This window comes from Salvelinus namaycush, chromosome 6 (assembly GCF_016432855.1).
Source record: "Salvelinus namaycush isolate Seneca chromosome 6, SaNama_1.0, whole genome shotgun sequence".
Taxonomy (NCBI): Eukaryota; Metazoa; Chordata; class Actinopteri; order Salmoniformes; family Salmonidae; genus Salvelinus; species Salvelinus namaycush.
Window position 1 is genome coordinate 15,495,970 of NC_052312.1, and position 18,357 is coordinate 15,514,326.

Genomic DNA, 18,357 nt, shown 5'->3' on the forward strand with positions numbered 1-18,357 from the left:
ATTCATGGCAGACATCAAGAAAGCTTTCCTGCAGATATCCCTAGCAGAGAGAGACAGAGACGCCGTGAGATTTCTATGGCTCACAGGCCCACCAAGGGGAGAAAATGAAGAGGAGCTGCGTGTGCTGAGGATGAAAAGAGTGGTATTTGGAGCTTCCCCAAGTCCATTTTTGCTGGCAGCTACAATCAGGAAGCACCTGAAACAATATGAAACAGAACAACCAGAAGTTGTAGAGATACTGAGAGAGTCACTCTATGTAGATGATTTCATTGCAAGTTCACGCAATGTTGAAGAGGCTTACCTTGTGACAACAATTGCAAAGCAAATGCTGTCGATTGCAGGCATGGACCTCTGCAAGTGGATGACCAACTCTCCTGAATTGAAACCAAAATGGGAGGAGAGTACGACAACTGACCACCCGTTGACGCTAGAAACACAAGGATTAGTGCTGAAGGTTTTAGGTTTAGTATGGAGACCGGAACCAGATGACTTTGTGTTTGACCTCAGGCCGCTACTGAGCATTCTAAAGCAAAAGGAAAACACAAAGAGAAGTGTTCTACAGTCGTCTGCACGTATCTTCGACCCTCTTGGTTTCTTAACTCCCTTCACCATCAGGATCAAGTGCATGTTCCAGGAAATGTGGGAGAGGGGACTCAGCTGGGATGAAGAATTACCATCTGATCTGACACAAGAATGGCAACAGTGGTGTTCAGAACTACCCCAGTTACACCAGCTCACCATACCAAGGTGGTACAGAACAGACATGCGGCCACAGAATAGCCACACTCTGAAACTACACGTGTTCTGTGATGCAAGTGAAAGGGCTTACAGTGCAGTAGCTTACTTGCAAGGTGAATCACAAGACAGGGAAACAACAAGTCTAGTCGCATCCAAGTCCAGGGTAGCCCCACTCAAGAAAATGACGCTGCCACGCCTGGAGCTCATGGGAGCTGTGATTGGAGCGAGACTAGCAAACAACTTGATGACTACACTGAAAATGGAAGAAAAACAGATCAAAATGTGGACAGACTCGATGATCGTGCTGCATTGGATTTGCAGCTCAGCTCAGAAATGGAAACAGTTTGTTGCAAACAGAGTGACGGAGATCCAGTCCTTGACCAATCCAGAGTCATGGTCACATATTGAAGGGAAAACTAATTCAGCTGACCTCCCTACAAGAGGACAAACTGTTCGAAACTTGACACAGAGCGAGCTATGGTGGAATGGACCCAGAATTCTGACATCACCCAATCAGTCCGAAGAGACTGATGATAACAAAGTTCCGGAAGAGGTGAATATAGAACTCAAGTCCAGTTGCCAGGTTACTGTACAACTCGCAGCAAACAGCACAGACATCACTGAACCTGTGTTGGAGCTTGAAAGGTACAGCAAACTGAAAAGAGTGTTCAGAGTCACCGCCTGGATAAAGAGATTCATAGCCAATGCTCGTACAAACATAAAGATGCAAGGTGAACTGACTGCTGACGAACTGTTCGATGCAGAAAAGTACTGGATTAAGGTAACACAACAACAGAGTTTTGGACAGGAGATAAAACTACTGAAGGCAGGAAAAAGCCTAAACAATGACTGTAAAATCAGAGAACTGAAACCGTTCCTGGACGAACACGAACTACTCAGTGTAGGAGGAAGACTGCAACAGTCCAGCTTCACATTCAGAGAGCAGCACCCATGGGTTCTGCCCAACAAGTACAGCTACTCAGACAATGCAAAAACGTTCAAGAGAGCTGACCAGGACTTGAAAGAGCTGTGGAAGGCAATCGAAGAGCCCCAACTCTTGGCTTTCTTCTCAGAAAGGGGCATCACCTGGAGGTTCATCGCCGAGCGAGCAGCCTGGTGGGGCGGATTCTGGGAAAGACTTGTCAGGTCAGTGAAAACATGCCTGCGAAAGGTTCTTGGGAGAGCTTCACTCAACTTTGAAGAGATGTGCACAGTCCTGACAGAGGTTGAAGCTATTCTAAATTCTAGGCCTCTGACCTTCGTGCACAATGAAGTGGATGAACCACAACCCCTGACCCCAGCACACTTCTTGGTGGGTAAACGACTAACCTCTTTGCCTCCAAAGCCATTTCCAGCTGACACTCAGCACCCAACGCTAAACAAGGAGGACATGACACGCAGATGGAAGTACAGGCAGAGACTTGTGACCAGTTTCTGGAACAGTTGGCGAAGAGACTACTTGCTGGATCTAAAGTCAGCACACCGCTGTGATACACCACAGCCCACCCCACTGAAAGCGGGTGACGTTGTACTCATAGGAGAAGATAACACACCCAGACAAACCTGGAAACTAGGAAAGATTGAGGAACTGTTTCCAGGCCGAGATGGCCTAGTTCGATCATGTTCAGTTCGTACTGCTTCAGGGACTTTGTTGAGGAGACCTATTCAGCTGATCCAATTTGTAAGTCGCTCTGGATAAGAGCGTCTGCTAAATGACTTAAATGTAAATATACTGCCTAGAGATCTAGATGAACACAGTTGTTCATCGGGGGGGGGGAGGATGTTGTAACTTTAATGTGTTACAGAGTTAATGTTTAAGTTAATTCATTGAGCTGTATCTAAAGATATTTCTTTACAGTTATTTACATATGTAATTGTATTGGTTAGTATTGAATTACGCTTTTGACTGCAAGTTCCAGAATGCCTTGCGACAGGAAGTAGAGAGTGAACGCGCTAGTTAAGTGCAATTAACAGGTGATTATTTGGCTCCTTTGCGCTAGCAGCTTGCTGGCATTGCTCTGTAGAATCTAAAGTTGTTAAATGTAACGTGATCAAATATTATTACTAAAAGAAGCTTTCATATCAAACCCGACGTCCCGAGTCATTACTTTGAAGATAGTTATTCTATACAGGTCAACTGCAAGTGCTGTTATTAAGTGGAAAGTCTATGAGCAACAACGGCTCAGCCACTATGTGGTAGGCCACACAAGCTCACAGAACTGGACCGTCAAGTGCTGAGGTGCGTAGCGTGTAAAAATCATCTGTCCAAAGTCAGCACAATAACTGTTTGTCAAAACTTCATGAAATGGGTTTCCATGGTCGAGCAGCCGCACACAAGCCTAAGATCACCATGCGCAATGCCAAGCATCGACTGGAGTGGTGTACAGCTCGCCGCCATTGGAGTCTGGGGCAGTGGAAACGCGTTCTCTGGAGTGATGAATCACGCTTCACCATCTGACTGACGAATCTAGGTTTGGCGGATGCCAGGACAACGCTACCTGCCCGAATTTATTACGCCAACTGTAAAGTTTGGTGGAGGAGGAAAAATGGTCTGGGGCTGTTTTTCATGGTTCGGGCTGGGCCCCTTAGTTTCAGTGAAGGGACATCTTAATGCTACAGAAAACAATGGCATTCTAGATGTTTCTGTGCTTCAAACTTTGTGGCAACATTTTGGGGAAGGCCCTTGCCTGTTTCAGCATGATGACAATGCCCCCGTGGGTCCATACAGAAATGGTTTGTCAAGATCGGTGTTGAAGAACCTGACTGGCCTGCACAGAGCCCTGACCTCAACCCCATCAAGCACCTTTGGGATGAATTGGAACCAGTGAAGGCTGGTGACTTGAAAAATTGAGGAGGATGGCAGGCCGACGGTATAGGCGCGGAACGCACAGAGATGACTAAGTGTATTTCAAAACTCGTCAAAGACAAACATTTTTAACCTAAAGCATTTAATAAAGACATTTATAGTATAATATTATGAGAAATAGGAATGAGAGGGCTACATACACAGTGTTGGAAAGGGATCACAGCAGTGATTGAATGAGAGTATGAGGCGTGAATTTTTTTTTTTTTAAAGGAGTACTCACAGTGCTTGGAGGGGAAACATGCAATGTGTCAGTGGATGAGCAGGCACATGAGATGAGGCTTCAGTTAATGTCAGGAGAAAGTTGACAATGGTAGTGGAGTGGATTAGTCATCACCTCTTAAATCAGGGAACATGAGGGGACTTAGCTGTAAAAAATAATAAACAGATACATTTTTTTTAATTTTTATTTCACCTTTATTTAACCAGGTAGGCTAGTTGAGAACAAGTTCTCATTTACAACTGCGACCTGGCCAAGATAAAGCAAAGCAGTGCGACACAAACAACAACACAGAGTTACACATGGAATAAACAAACATACAGTCAATAATACAATAGAGACAGTCTGAGGTAGTTGGATGGGCTGTTTACAGATTGGCTATGTACAGGTGCAGTGATATGTGAGCTGCTCTGACAGCTGGTGCTTAAAGATAGTGAGGGAGATATGAGTCTCCAGCTTCAGTGATTTTTGCAGTTCGTTCCAGTCCTTGGCAGCAGAGAACTGGAAGGAAAAGTATCCAAAGGAGGAATTGGCTTTGGGGGTGACCAGGGAAATATACCTGCTGGAGCGCTTGCTGCGGGTGGGTGCTGCTATGGTGACCAGTGAGCTGAGATAAAGTGGGGCTTTACCTAGCAACGACTGATAGATGACCTGGAGCCAGTGGCGACGAATATGAAGTGAGGGCCAGCCAACGAGAGCATACAGGTCACAGTGGTGGGTAGTATATGGGGCTTTGGTGACAAAACGGATGGCACTGTGATAGACAGCATCCAATTTGCTGAGTAGTGTTGGAGGCTATTTTGTAAATGACATCGCCAAAGTCAAGGATCGGTAGGATAGTCAGTTTTGCTAGGGTATGTTTGGCAGCATGAGTGAAGGATGCTTTGTTGCGAAATAGGAAGCCAATTCTAGATTTAATTTTGGATTGGAGATGCTTAATGTGAGTCTGGAAGGAGAGTTTACAGTCTAACCAGACACCTAGGTATTTGTAGTTGTCCACATATTCTAAGTCAGAACCGTCCAGAGTAGTGATGCTGGACAGGTGGGTAGGTGTGGGCAGCAATCGGTTGCAGAGCATGCATTTAGTTTTGCTTGCATTTAAGATCAGTTGGAGGCCACGGAAGGAGAGTTGTATGGCATTGAAGCTCGTCTGGAGGTTAGTTAACACAGTGTCCAAAGAAGTGCCAGAAGTATACAGAATGGTGTCGTCTGCGTAGAGGTGGATCAGAGAATCACCAGCAGCAAGAGCGACATCATTGATGTATACAGAGAAGAGAGTCGGCCCAAGGATTGAACCCTGTGGCACCCCCATAGAGACTGCCAGAGGTCCGGACAACAGGCCCTCTGATTTGACACACTGAACTCTGTCTGAGAAGTAGTTGGTAAACCAGGCGAGGCAGTCATTTGAGAAACCAAGGCTGTTGAGTCTGCTGATAAGAATGTGGTGATTGACAGAGTCGAAAACCTTGGCCAGGTCGATGAATACAGCTGCACAGTATTGTCTCTTATCGATGGCGGTTATGATATCATTTAGGACCTTGAGCGTGGCTGAGGTGCACCCATGACCAGCTCGGAAACCAGATTGCATAGCGGAGAAGGTAAGGTGAGATTCAAAATGGTTGGTGATCTGTTTGTTAACTTGGCTTTTGAAGACCTTAGAAAGGCAGGGTAGGATAGAAATAGGTCTGTAGCAGTTTGGGTCTAGAGTGTCTCTCCCTTTGAAGAGGGGGATAACCGCAGAAACTTTCCAATCTTTGGGGATCTCAGACAATACGAAAGAGAGGTTGAACAAGCTAGTAATAGGGGTTGAAAAAATTTCGGCTGATAATTTTAGAAAGAGATGTCAATCTCTAGATTGTCTAGCCCTGCTGATTTGTAGGGTCCAGATTTTGCAGATCTTTCAGAACATCAGATATCTGGATTTGGGTGAAGGAGAAATGGGGGAGGCTTTGGAAAGTTGCAGTGAGGGGTGCAGGACTGTTGACCGGGGTAGGGGTAGCCAGGTGGAAAGCATGGCCAGCCATAGAAAAATGCTTATTGAAAGTCTCAATTATCGCGGATTTATCGGTGGTGACAGTGTTTCCTAGCCTCAGTGCAGTGGGCAGCTGGGAGGAGGTGCTGTTTACAGTGTCCCAGAACTTTTGGGAGTTAGTGCTACAGGATGCAAATTTCTGTTTGAAAAAGCTAACCTTTGCTTTCCTAACTGCCTGTGTATATTGGTTCCTAACTTCCCTGAAAAGTTGTATATCGTGGGGGCTATTCGATGCTAATGCAGTACGCCACAGGATGTTTTTGTGCTGATCAAGGGCAGTCAGGTCTGGAGTGAACCAAGGGCTATATGGAGCAACGAACCGCCCTTGCTGTCTCTGCCTAGCCGGTTCCCTTCTCCACTGGGATTCTCTGCCTCTAACCCTATTACAGGGGCCGAGTCACTGGCTTACTGGTGCTCTTCCATGCCGTCCCTAGGAGGGGTGCGTCACTTGAGTGGGTTGAGTCACTGACGTGGTCTTCCTGTCTGGGTTGGCGCCCCCCCTTGGGTTGTGCCGGGGCGGAGATCTTTGTGGGCTATACTCGGCCTTGTCTCAGGATGGTAAGTTGGTGGTTGAAGGTATCCCTCTAGTGGTGTGGGGGCTGTGCTTTGGCAAAGTGGGTGGGGTTATATCCTGCCTGTTTGGCCCTGTCTGGGGGTATCATTGGATGGGGCAACAGTGTCTCCTGACCCCTCCTGCCTCAGCCTCCAGTATTTATGCTGCAGTAGTTTATGTGTCGGGGGGCTAGGGTCAGTCTTATATCTGGAGTATTTCTCCAGTGTCCTGTGTGAATTTAAGTATGCTCTCTAATTCTCTCTTTCTTTCTAATTCTCTCTCTCGGGGGACCTGAGTCCTAGGACCATGCCTCAGGACTACCTGGCATGATGACTCCTTGCTGTCCCCAGTCCACCTGGCCATGCTGCTGCTCCAGTTTCAATTGTTCTGGCTGCGGCTATGGAACCCTGACCTGTTCACCGGACGTGCTACCTGTCCCAGACCTGCTGTTTTCAACTCTCTAGAGACAGCAGGAGCGGTAGAGATACTCTCAATAATTGACTATGAAAAGCCAAATTACATTTACTCCTGAGGTGCTGACTTGTTGCACACTCGACAACTACTGTGATTATTATTATTTGACCATGCTGGTCATTTATGAACATTTGAACATCTTGGCCATGTTCTGTTATAATCTCCACCCGGCACAGCCAGAAGAGGACTGGCCACCCCTCATAGCTTGGTTCCTCTCTAGGTTTCTTCCTATGTTTTGGCCTTTCTAGGGAGTTTTTCCTATCCACCGTGCTTCTACACCTGCATTGCTTGCTGTTTGGGGTTTTAGGCTGGCTTTCTGTACAGCACTTTGAGATATCAGCTGATGTAAGAAGGGCTATATAAATCAATTTGATTTGATTATGTATATTCCCGGTTCCAATTTTTTGAATGGGGCATGCTTATTTAAGATGGTGAGGAAAGCACTTTTAAAGAATAACCAGGCATCCTCTACTGACGGAATGAGGTCCATATCCTTCCAGGGTACCCGGGCCAGGTCTATTAGAAAGGCCTGCTCGCTGAAGTGTTTTAGGGAGCGTTTGACAGTGATGAGGTGGTCGCTTGACTGCAGACCCATTACTGACGCAGGCAATGAGGCAGTGATCGCTGAGATCCTGGTTGAAGACAACAGAGGTGTATTTGGAGGGCAGGTTGTTTAGGATGATATCTATGAGGGTGCCCGAGTTTACGGATTTGGGGTTGTACCTGGTGGGTTCATTGATAATTTGTGTGAGATTGAGAGCATCAAGCTTAGATTGTAGGATGGCCGGGGTGTTAAGCATGTCCCAGTTTAGGTCACCTAACAGCACAAGCTCTGAAGATAGATGGGGGGCAATCAATTCACATATGGTGTCCAGGGCACAGCTGGGGGCAGAGGGTGTCTATAGCAAGCGGCAACGGTAAGAGACTTGTTTCTGGAGAGGTGGATTTTTAAAAGTAGAAGCTCAAATTGTTTGGGCACAGACCTGGATAGTAAGACAGAACTCTGCAGGCTATCTCTGCAGTAGATTGCAACTCCACCCCCTTTGGCAGTTCTATCTTGTCGGAAAATGTTATAGTAGGGATGGAAATTTGAGGGTGTTTGGTGGTCTTCCTAAGCCAGGATTCAGACATGGCTAGGACATCCGGGTTGGCAGAGTGTCCTAAGGCAGTGAATAAAACAAACTTATGGAGGAGGCTTCTAATGTTAACATGCATGAAACCAAGGCTTTTACGGTTTCAGAAGTCAACAAATGAGAGCGCCTGGTGAATGGGTGTGGAGCTAGGCACTGCAGGGCCTGGATTAACCCCCACATCACCAGAGGAACAGAGGAGGAGTAGGATAAGGGTACGGCGAAAGGCTAAAAGAGCTGGTCGTCTAGTACGCTCAGAACAGAGAGTAAAAGGAGCAGATTTCTGGGCACGGTAGAATAGATTCAAGGCATAATGTACAGACATAGGTATGGTAGGATGTGAATACAGTGGGGGTAAACCTGTGCATAGAGTGACGATGAAAGAGATATTGTCTCTAGAAATATCATTTAAACTAGATGATGTCACCGTAAGTGTGGGAGGTGGAACTAAAGTGTCAACTAAGGCGTATTGGCACCCGACGGGGTAAGAAGAAACGACTATCAGAGGCAGAGGAGACCGTTCACACGGTCCCAGAACCCACGGGACTGAGTGTTTTTAATTTATCAAGCAAGATATTGAGCCCTTCCCATGTCTCTTTGCTTAATAAAGGGTTCTCTTTTGTGCCTACGACCCAGTGCAACGACTTTGATGTTAAGGTAGACATGTTTAAGTTTTTTAGACACATCCGTTTAAGGGAATACTTTAGCTCCCCTAATCCTGACATTTCTATTGAACCAGTATGTTGCTCACCTGCACATACTCCGACTCCTTTTAGAAGCAAGAGTTATTTTATACCACCAACCAATCGCAATCACTCTATCGAGACATATTGTAGACTTGTTGAAAAAGATGTTGCTCATCTCCTTAAGAACAAACAGGAGTCCAAATCTTTCCACAATTTACCTAAGGATGAAAAACAAGCTTTGCTTGATTTACAATCCGATACCTCAGTCCTTATTCGTCCTGCTGACAAGGGTGGGTCGGTTGTACTCATGGATAGGACAGTCTATGTAAATGAGTTTTATAGACAGCTGCTTGACAACACCTTTTTCAAGAAACTCAGAAGTGACCCTACTTCCCAATTTCAGAATACTATCTTTACTGTCCTAGATGGGTATTTAACTTCTGGTCAGATAACCAAAAAATAACATGACTTTTTGGCTATTCAACACCCTAAAATTGCCACTTTCTATACTTTGCCGAAATTACACAAGAATGTTACAAAACCTCCAGGGCGCCCTATTGTAGCGGGCATTGATGCAGTAACGGCCCCTCTATTGACTTTTGTTGACTTTTTTATTAGACCACTCGCAGAACAGCTCCCCTCCTTTGTAAAGGACACCAGCAGTATGATCTCTATCATAGAATCTCTTGATCCTCTCCCTGAGAATACCTTGTTAGTTACTTTTGATGTTGAGTCGTTATACACAAATATTCCACACGAGGGCGGTATTGAAGTTATGGAACATTTTCTTCTGCAACGTGACCCTAATAAACTACCTTCCAGTGAATGCATTATAACATTGGCTGAAATAGTACTCACACACAACTATTTCATGTTTCTAAATGATTTCTTTATTCAGACGAAGGGTACTGCTATGGGATCCCCCATGGCTCCTAACTATGCTAATTTGTATGTGGGTTATATGGAGAAACAGTCTATTTTCAATCCTCTCAAAAATGTTTTCTTGCCTAACATCATTATTTGGAAACATGATATTTTTGTTCTATGGAGGGGTGATGCAAAACAGCTCCAGGCATTCCATGCTTTTCTTAACTCCTGTTCTGAACATTTGATATTTATTATGCAATCTGATACACGTCAAATCAGTTTTCTTGATCTTCTGATCTTGTGTGAAAATAATGTTCTATACACTGATCTTTACAGGAAACCTACTGATCGTAACAGTTTGTTGAGGGCTGGCAGTTGTCACCCACTTCCCTTGAAAAATAGTTTGCCCTACAGCCAATTCTGTCGAATCAAAATAATTTGCAAAAAACAATCCGATTTCGACAGAAATATGGCTGAGACGCAAAGAAAGTTCAAGGAGAGGGGGTACAAAAATGATCAGATTAATATTGCCATTGAGAAAATTCAAAACAAAACAAGACATGACCTTTTTCAAGGGCAGTCTCGCAAAAAGACGCATTCTTGCATTCTAACTACCCGCTATTCAAAGCGCTCTGAACAAATTAAGGGAATAGTTCACAAACATTGGCACATTCTAAAATCCGATGATAGTCTCGGTAATGTGTTTTCGGACCTTCCCTTGGTCGTATTTTCGCGGGGCAGAAATCTCAGAGACCAATTGGTACACTCTGATTTACCATCCCAAGATATTCCTGAACAACGTCTATTTGCGCCCCTACTGGATGGAAATTACAAGCGTAATGGCTGTGCTCAATGCAATGGCACTTCTAAATGCAGATCCTTCAAACACCCACAAACAGGGAAGTCGATCCCAATCAAAGGTGTTATTACGTGCTCCACTAAGGCAGTTATTTATCTTATAACTTGTCCTTGTGGTAAAAATGATGTGGGTGAAACAAAGCGCGAATTAAAAGTACGTATCTCAGAGCATCGTAGCACCATTAGGTGCAAAAACTTGACTTACCCAGTTGCGGCTCACTTTGGAGGCAGGCCACTCGATTTCGTCTCTGCGTTATATTGGCATCGAACATGTCACCCTCCCTAGGAGAGGGGGTGACATTGATAATTTATTGTTAAAATGAGAGGCTGCCTGGCTCTTTAACTTAAAGACACTTGCTCCCTTCGGTCTCAACGTAGACTTTGATCTGAAGCCATTCTTGTGATTATTGTGACTTTTCCATTGTAATTGTTTGTAAGCTTGTGTAGTCTAAAATTAATCTATGATCGTATGCTATCCATTTGTTTTTTGTATGCTGCTCTTTATATGCCATTTTAATATTTGAGAATTAACCAATGATATTAGGCCACTCTTTGCCATGATTACAGACACCTGTGTGTCTTTTGATATAAACGAGTCATCCCGCAGTGTTTGTGATTATACCCTGATGAAGACAGCTTGGCTGTTGAAACGTTGGTAATTCCATTTTTGCATCTGAGCTCCTGGAGTGTGCGGCTCTCCTTTATTTTTAAGTAAACTAAGGCATTTTGAGCAGGGCTAGAGGCTCTACAGTGAAATAAGGCAATAATTACTAACCAAAACAGCAATGGACAAGGCATATTGACGCTAGGGAGAGGCATGCGTAGCCGAGTGATCATAGGAGTCCAGTGAGTGGCTTCAGGCAACTAGCGGGCCGGGGCTAGCAAGCTAGCAGGAGGGCCTTAGAGGGACGTCGCGACGGACGAAAGTCTGTTGTGGCCCCCTCGTGCTGTTACGTCGGCAGATGGATCAGCAGGACTCCGTGTGGTAAACCAGGCCAATTGGCAAAATAGATATAGTGGCCAAAGAATTTGTCCGATGGGCCTCTTAAGATTACAGTCTGATGTGCTCCAGACAGCTAGCGGGCTGTGGCTAGCAGGCTAGCGGATGGGCATTCAGGGGACGTTGCGACTGAGGAGCCAGTTGAGAAACCCCTCGGGCGAATTACGTCAGTAGTCCAGTTGTGATGGGTCGGCGGGGGTCCAGGCCAATTGGCAAAATAGGTATTGTAGCCCAAGGAGTGGCTGATGGACCTCTTCGGCTAGCCGGGAGATGGGCCTAGCAAGGCTAGCTCCAGGTTAATTGGTTCTTGCTTCAGGACAGAGACGTTAGCCAGGAGTGGCCACTCAGACAGCAACTAGCTAGCGGCAATGATCCAGGTGAAAAAAGCTTCAGAGCTTGCGGTAGGAATCCGGAGATATGGAGAAAAATAAGTCAGATTTGCTCTGGTTTGAGTCACGCTGTGCAGACTGGTGAGAGTTGTCCAGGCTAAAGGTAGCTGATGACCGCTAGCAGTGGCTAGCTGACTACTGGCAGACATTTTATATAAACATTGGATTCCTGTGGCTCGAATTTCATAATCAATTTGGTTTTCAGATGTTTTCCTTTGGTAGGCCTACCCGTGTGTCTATCCTCACTCGGAAAGCCTGCCAATACCAAATCTGATAATTGTGACTTGATTGAATTGTAGTGATGTGAATAATAATAATGATGGTGAGAACCCAGTATAACCTAACCCTTTAATCATGGGCTTTTGTTACCTTGTGTCTCTAAAATGACTATGTTTCCAAATCTATAGTCATGTGAGTCTTTTTAAAATTAAAACGTCCAAATGTTGGATCTTTTACTAATATTTTTGTTCTCGCATGGATTGTTCTATTTTCATAACTGATCAAAATTTGGTATGCTATAGCCTATAGATAATATTCTGCCCATATGAACACATGTATTTAGTCCATATAAAGAACAGCTATTCATGATTTAATGAAAAGCAGCAAACAGACACAACATTGTTTCACATTCTTTAATAAAAGACGCAAACAGAAACAGGCAATAGGCTATACAGCTGGCTTCACAGTTTCCCCATAAAATAGCCCATTTACAAGGAAAATGGACTTCCCCTCGCGCACTCAACATCATGGAGGTCTATGCATGGTGTAGAAACTTTCACAAAAAGTTTTGGCTCTACAAAATGACACATGGCTCCACCAGCTCTTTAAGGAAGTGGGTCTGCTCTTCGTCCATTACTCATCCCTAATACAGTTTGACTGTCTTGTCCTCCGACTGAGAGAACTGAAGCATGCCACCTATTGGTCAGCATTCCCACCATGAACTTTGCACCAGATAGAATGAGATTAGGGTTTATGAGGACGTTCTCTCTTTCAACTAGACAAGCACATTTCCTTCAAATAACTAGACATGTGATTTAAGCTGACGCTCCTTGCTATCCAAGTTTCTTGGGACGTCCAACTCTGACATTACCCCATTGAAGTTGACATTTGAAATGGTTAAGGTAAGGGTTATGGTTATCTCTCAAACTCAAGGCGGCATTGTGCCTTCTCCCTACAATTTTCAGCAATTAGCTTTGCCCAGGACTGGCTCATGTGAACTACAATACTGACGATGTGTTTTAACATTTAGAAACGTCAATAACCATCGTTTGCGATACATCTTTTGAAACATATGGCTCATCATTCATCAGCGAAAAATAATCTTTTGAATAAAAAAATATACATTTACTGTAGCAGTTTGCACGGATCCATACAGCTATGGATGCCTTCATCTGACAAAACTACACTTGTGATACACTTCCAGAGTTATGCTTACACACAGGTGTTCTAAGCACCCAAAGGTAGCTAGTTTGCTTTGGCTTGATTAGCTAGCGACGCATCCTTGGACGCAAATAGTCTGGATAGCTATTTGATTAGATGGTCAGGAGTCTTATGGCTTGGGGGTAGAAGCTGTTTAGATGCCTCTTGGACATAGACTTGGCTCTCCGTTACTGCTTGCCGTACGGTAGCAGAGAGAGCAGTCTTTGACTAGGGTGGCTGGAGTCTTTGATTATTTTTAGGGCCTTCTTCCTCTGGTATAGAGGTCCTGGAGGTCCTGATATTCAACGGGTGTTGAGTGCTCGGAAATGAATTATTCTGTGCTCTGGTACACTCAGACGAGAATGCTCTGAAATCCGAGTAGAAAGCCAGAGCGAATTTACGAAAGCACCCAAATGTCCATTGAGAACGCACAACGACTATACCATTTAGCTAAGCTAAGAATGACGGGAATAATCAAGTCAATAAACATTGGGTAGTTAGATAGCCTAGAGTTAATATACTGGCAAGTTTGATGTATAAATAGCCGCCTAACGTTATGTAGCTAGCTAACATAAGAGTACATACTGCTGTAATGATGTGCTATGTGGTTCGTAAGGACAGCGTAGTTAACAAATTGTCAGCCAATACAACGTGTAAGGTAACTTATTTGAAAAGTCATTACTTTATTACATTGCTCAACATTTTCTTAACATTTGTCATAAATAGTTAAAGCAATGAATTTGTATCCGCTCTCGTTGTACTTCGGCTGCATATTTTCCGCCATTTTCTTCAAATCTGAAAACTATTTGAAGCCACGCCCATTTCCTGAAGAATCGTATTATGGGCCATAAAGTATGGAAATAGTGTCCTCTGCATGTATACTTCATATTTTGGCAAATTTAGTATGACATCCGGGAACTTTTGGCAAACTATACTATGACCATTAAGCATTTGAAGTCAGTTGAAGTCAGAAGTTTACATACACTTAGGTTGGAGTCATTAAAACAAATTTTTCAACCACTCCACACATTTCTTGTTAACAAACTACATTTTTGTCAAGTTTGATAGGACATCTACTTTGTGCATGACACAAGTCATTTTTCCAACAATTGTTTACAGACAGATTATTTCATTTATAATTCACTGTATCACCATTCCAGTGGGTCAGAAGTTCACATACACTAAGTTGACTGTGCCTTTGAACAGCTTGGGAAATTCCAGAAAATGGTGTCATGGCTTTAGAAGCTTCTGATAGGCTAATTGAGATCATTTGAGTCAATTGGAGGTGTACCTGTGGATGCATTTCAAGGCCTACCTTCAAACTCAGCGCCTCTTTGCTTGACATCATGGGAAAATCAAAATGAATCAGCCAAGACCTCAGATTTTTTTTTTTAGACCTCTACAAGTCTGATTCATCCTTGGGAGCAATTTCCAAACACCTGAAGGTACCACGTTCATCTGTACAAACAATAGAACGCAAGTATAAACACCATGGGACCACGCAGCCGTCATACCGCTCATACCGCTCTGTCTCCTAGAGATGAACGTACTTTGGTGCGAAAAGTGCAAATCAATCCCAGAACAACAGCAAAGGACCTTGTGAAGATGCTGGAGGAAACGGGTACAAAAGTATCTATTTCCACAGTATTTCGACATAACCTGAAAGGCCTCTCAGCAAGGAAGAGGCCACTGCTCCAAAACCGCCATTAAAAAAGCCAGACAACGGTTTGCAACTGCACATGAGAACAAAGATTGTACTTTTTGGAGAAATGTCCTCTGGTCTGATGAAACAAAAATAGAACTGTTTGGCCATAATGACCATCGTTATGTTTGGACGAAAAAGGGGGAGGCTTGCAAGCTGAAGAACACCATCCCAACCGTGAAGCACAGCGGTGGCAGCATCATGTTGTGGGGGTGCATTGCTGCAGGAGGGACTGGTGCACTTCACAAAATAGATGGCATCATGAGGCAGGAAAAGTATGTGGATATATTGAAACAACATCTCAAGACTTCAGTCAGCAAGTTAAAGCTTGGTTGCAAATGGGTCTTCCAAATGGACAATGACCCCAAGCATACTTCCAAAGTTGTGGCAAAATGGCTTAAGGACAACAAAGTCAAGGTATTGGAGTGGCCATCACACAGCCCTGACCTCAATCCTATAGAAATTTGGTGAGCAGAACTGAAAAAGTGTGTGCAAGCAAGGAGGCCTACAAACCTGTTTCAGTTACACCAGCTCTGTCAGGAGGAATGGGCCAAAATTCACCCAACTTATTGTGGGAAGCTTATGGAAGGCTACCCGAAACGTTTGACCCAAGTTAAACAACTTGAAGGCAATGCTACCAAATACTAATTGAGTGTATGTAAACTTCTGACCCATTGGGAATGTGATGAAAGAAATAAAAGCTGAAATAAATCAGTCTCTCTACTATTATTCTGACATTTCACATTCTTAAAATAAAGTGGTGATCCTAACTGACCTAAGACAGGGAATATTTATTAGGATTAAATGTCAGGAATTGTGAAAAACTGAGTTTAAATGTATTTGGCTAAGGTGTATGTAAACTTCCAACTTCAACTGTACGTATTGTCAGGAATTCACCAATGTTTTTTGACTCACTGAATAATGTTCACTCTATCAGTGATACAGAATCTAAACAGTGTGATGAACCCATCAAAGTTGAAGAGATTATAGACTCTATCAAACTTTTAAAGGACAATAAATCACCATATGTTGATGGAATTACTTCAGAATTTTACAAATAATTTTTTGAACAAGTAGCTCTCTTCCCATTTAAGTATTTTTATAGAGTTTTAAAAACAATGTTCTCCCTCCTACAATGAGTCAGGGGTTAATAACACTGATACCTAAGCCTAAAAATAAGTGCTCCTCATCGATAACTGGCGTCCAATTTGTCTTCTTAATAATGACTATAAGATATTAGCCTTACTACTTGCAAAAATAATTAAAGAAGTCATGGATGCAATCATTGATGAAACACAGTCTGGCTTTATGAGGAACAGAAATATTTCTAACAATATCAGACTAGTATTAGACATAATTGACTTCTCAGACCTAATAACCGAGGATAGCTTAATATTATTTTTAGATTTTTATAAAGCATTTGACAAAGTAGAGCATCAATTCCTTTTCCACTCCCTTGAGAATTTGTTTTCTGTAAGGTTAATAAGACTCTATACAAATGGTAACAGCTCTATCAAACTGAAATATGGCACCTCACCTAGATTTGAGTTAAAGAGAGGAATTAGGCAAGGCTGTCCTATCTCTCCGTATCTGTTTTTATTAATCACCCATCTTCTTACAAATTCATTAAATAATAGTCCTGTACAAGGTATTTCCATATCTGGTAAAGAAATTATTATAAGCCAGGTGGCTGACAAAACTACGCTAACCTAATTCTCATATCAATCAATGTGATACAATCCTTTTCCAAAGCGTCTGGTCTATATCTTAACATTAATAAATGTGAATTCATGGCTGTAAAAGATTGTGTGACACCTTCATATTATGGTGTTCCAGTGAAGAAGAACTTACATATTTAGGCATAACCATTACTGAGGATCAGAAGTCTAGAGGCTTACTAAATTTTAACCCTCTTATTAAAAAAAACAGAATAAGTTAAATCAATGGCTACAGAGGGACTTATCTTTAAAAGGAAGAGTCCTAATAACCAAGGCTGAAGGTATCTCTAGGCTAACATATGGCACTCTATCTTTATATCTTGATGGTAAAATAAGCAAGGAGATAGACCAGATGCTTTTCAACTTTCTGTGGAGAAACCGTACCCATTACATGAGGAAAACTGTTGTAATGAACACTTATGAGTATGGTGGGCTGAATTTTCTGGACTTTACTACCTTAAATAATACTTTTAAGATCAATTGGATAAAACAATTCCTAAGAAGACCCACTTCTATGTGGAATTTTATTCCTCATCCTGTCTTCTCTACCTTTGGTGGCCTTAACTTCATGTTGGTTTGCAATTATAATATTGACAAAGTTCCAGTGAAACTTTGCTTTTCATCTGCAGGTTTTCTTGTCATGGTCCTTAATTTACAAGCATCATTTTTCTCCACACAGATATTATATATGGACTAATCGGGATATATTGTATAAAAATACTTCTTTGTTTTTAGAATATTGGTTCTGAAATAATATCCTATTGGTGAGCCAATTTGTAAATGCAGAGTTTTTTTTTACTTAGTTATAAGGAATTCTTATCACTTTACAAGGTCCCTGTAACACCTAAAGATTTTGCAATTGTTTTACATGCCATTCCCTCAGGTGTTGCTTTGTTATTCAGGGATGTGTCAAGACCTGACCCTCAGAGCCTACCTTCCAATAACCCTGTTGACTCATCAGTAGGAAAGATTTGTTTGTCTTTTGGTCCATCCAACAACAGAGCGATACGAACCTTGTTTCAGCAGGATGTTGTATCTATACCTTATGTAATGCCTTATTGGAATGGTTTGATTGATAATATCTGTTGGAAAAAAGTTTGGATGTTGCCACACACATACCTACTTATTAACACAATTAAGGAATTTTCCTTTAAAATTGTTCATAAATATTATCCTGCCAACCACTTTGTGAAGAAGTTTAAGGAAAACATAAACTCAAATTGTACCTTCTGTAATGACCACCCAGAAACAGTGTTGCATCTTTTTTGGCATTGTATTCATGTAAGGAAAATGTGGCAAGACATCAGTAGATTTATAATTGAACACATTTATGAAGATTTTACACTATTGTGGAGAGATGTACTGCTTGTATTCTTAACCTACGATAGAAATAAGCTGAAACAATTTTATGTAATTAATTTCATTATTCTTTTGGCCAAATGTCATATTCACAAATGTAAATTTACAAACAAACACCACATTTTCTTACCTTACAAAAATAAATTAAACTATATTTTAAGACAATGAAATACTCTACTAACAAAAAAGCTGTTAGAATTGTAAGTGTATGTATGTCCCTTAAGGTCCTTGTGTAATGTGATATTGTACCCCCTAGCCCAATTGTCCTTTGTATATTATTTATATATACTTGTGTTTCCACATGTACTTCCTGTATTGATTTTATTTATTTTTTAAGTATGTGTATTAA